Consider the following 2,951-nt stretch of genomic DNA (forward strand, 5'->3'; position numbering starts at 1 on the left):
GGTAACGCAGCAAGGCTGCAGCTGCCGGGGCCGCGCTTTCTCCTCCCCCGGGCCTGCTGGACACGCTCGCCGCCCTATTTCTAGCACCGCGACGGCGCTGGGCAGTGTACTTGCTGAACGAACAAGTGAATCCACCCATCCCTCCATCCCGGGAAAGGCTGGACCGCACGGCCACCTGACGTAGTTGGACTGGAGGAGTGAGTGGATGGCGGCTGGTGGCCCCGGTAGGACTGAAATGGACTGGCCGGGTACGAGCCGCCCGCCGCCCGCCCCAGGCCCACAGCTAGCCCCGAGCCCCCGGGGCGGTGAATTCGCAGGGTGTCGTTACTGAAGCAGGGAGTCCTGGACTATTTGCCCACTCTTTCAGGAGCGCCAATCGATAGCTATCCCTTTGGGTCAAACTACAGCGTAGAGTCGTAGGTTAGGATGAATCCATGGGCCTCTCTTCAACATATAGTCAAACTCCAGTTCCACAGAGAAAAAGAAAATTCCCTCTACAGCCGTCAGTGCGCAACTATCAGCATGTAAAAAGCCCAATTTTCTCAATGATTTTCCTGACTTTAAGAGGCCCCCAAGACCTCAGGTTTCCTCCACCCCCTGGAGAATATAAAACAAAGACGTAGTCCCCTATCTAGAGGCAGATACCAGCTACTACTCTGCAGCCTTCTGTTTCAAAGGGAGAAAAACAAATGACCCCCCAAAAAGTGAAGCAAATAATCACCAGGAATTAATTTTCTGTGACTTCCTACGCCCATCCCTTCTGGCTACACACGTCCCACCAGCCCCAGACAAGAGTTTCAGTCCTGACCCTGTGGATCCAGCATCACTGGCCCAACCTCCAGGTGGTGAAGGGGTTTCCAGAGTGTACAGCTACCTGAGCTTCAAAGGCAAGTGCAGGTCTGGTGGAGCCAGCTCTCTGGCTCCACCTGAGTTTTCATCCATCTCATTTTGCCCAGGCCCATGGAGAATGTGTGACTCAGCTCATCACTGGCCCACTTGGCCTAGAATCCACTCTGCTTTGTTGTTTCAGGGCTCTGCCATGCCCTGGCATGAGATTAGGTAGAGGTGACACCTACTGACTGCCAGTCAGACACAGGGCTAAGGGGCTTACCGTGGTGGCCTCATTTAAGCAATATCCTTATGAAGTAAGCACTACTGATTTCTACATTGTACACGGGAATTAACAAAGTGAAAGACTTCCCCTACATCCCACAGAGTAAGAACAGAGCAAGGATAAGAACTCAACACCATGGTGAAATTTTTTATACATAAAATTAGGCTCTGTTGGTTGAAATACTTTATGGAACATTTGTGTTCTGCTTTACACAATCTAGGAGTGAAGATGTGTTAACAAAGAGGAGCAAAAGAAGATAATTCAGAAATAGTTATTTCCTTTTTGAAAAAATTTGTCAGAAGATTCCTAAAATGGCAAACTCTACACGTGCATGTTATTCCATCTACAAACCTTCTTCCTGAAGTTTTTGAGAAGTCTATTAGCTGTATGTAACTAATCCATACACATGCAAAGATCTGCACATGGCTAATTCTATACTCCTTATGTTGTCTTGATTCATCATATTTAAGAATATAAAGTTTTCAAAGGAATTACTAATTAACTTCATGTAAAGATGGAGAAGCTCTATACAGTCAGCAAAAACAAGACCGGGAGCTGACTGTGGCTCAGATCATGAATTCCTTATTGCCAAATTCAGACTTAAATTGAAGAAAGTAGGGAAAACCACTAGACCATTCAGGTATGACCTAAATCAAATCCCTTATGATTATACAGTGGAAGTGAGAAATAGATTTAAGGGACTAGATCTGATAAGAGTGCCTGATGAACTATGGACAGAGGTTCGTAACATTGTACAGGAGACAGGGATCAAGACCATCCCCATGGAAAAGAAATGCAAAAAAGCAAAATAGCTGTCTGAGGAGGCCTTACAAATAGCTGTGAAAAGACAAGAAGCAAAAAGCAAAGGAGAAAAGGAAAGATATAAGCATCTGAATGCAGAGTCCCAAAGAATAGCAAGGAGAGATAAGAAAGCCTACCTCAGCGATCAATGCAAAGAAATAGAGGAAAACAACAGAATGGGAAAGACTAGAGATCTCTTCAAGAAAATTAGAGATCCCAAGGGAACATTTCATGCAAAGATGGGCTCAATAAAGGACAGAAATAGTATGGACCTAACAGAAGCAGAAGATATTAAGAAGAGGTGACAAGAATACACAGAAGAACTGTACAAAAAAGAGCTTCATGACCCAGATAATCACGATGGTGTGATCACTCACCTAGAGCCAGACATCCTGGAATGTGAAGTCAAGTGGGCCTTAGAAAGCATCACTACGAACAAGGCTAGTGGAGGTGAAGCTATTTCAAATCCTGAAAGATGCTGCTGTGAAAGATTGATGCACTCAATATGCCAGCAAATTTGGAAAACTCAGCAGTGGCCACAGGACTGGAAAAGGTCAGCTTTCATTCCAGTCCCAAAGAAAGGCAATGCCAAAGAATGCTCAAATTACTGTACAATTGCACTCATCTCACACGCTAGTAAAGTAATGCTCAAAATTCTCCAAGCCAGGCTTCAACGCTATGTGAACCATGAACTTCCAGATGTTCAAGCTGGTTTTAGAAAAGGCAGAGGAACCAGAGATCAAATTGCCAACATCCCCTGGATCATCGAAAAAGCAAGAGAGTTCCAGAAAAACATCTACTTCTGCTTTATTGACTATGCCAAAGCCTTTGACTGTGTGGATCACAATAAACTGTGGAAAATTCTGAAAGAAATGGGAATACCGGACCACCTGACCTGCCTCTTGAGAAATCTGTATGCAGGTCAGGAAGCAACAGTTAGAATTGGACACGGAGCAACAGACTGGTTCCAAATAGGAAAAGGAGTTCATCAAGGCTGTATATTGCCACCCTGCTTATTTAACTTCTATGCAGAGTA

Source organism: Bison bison, unplaced genomic scaffold, assembly GCF_000754665.1.
Source record: "Bison bison bison isolate TAMUID 2011002044 unplaced genomic scaffold, Bison_UMD1.0 scf7180017864508, whole genome shotgun sequence".
NCBI lineage: Eukaryota > Metazoa > Chordata > Mammalia > Artiodactyla > Bovidae > Bison > Bison bison.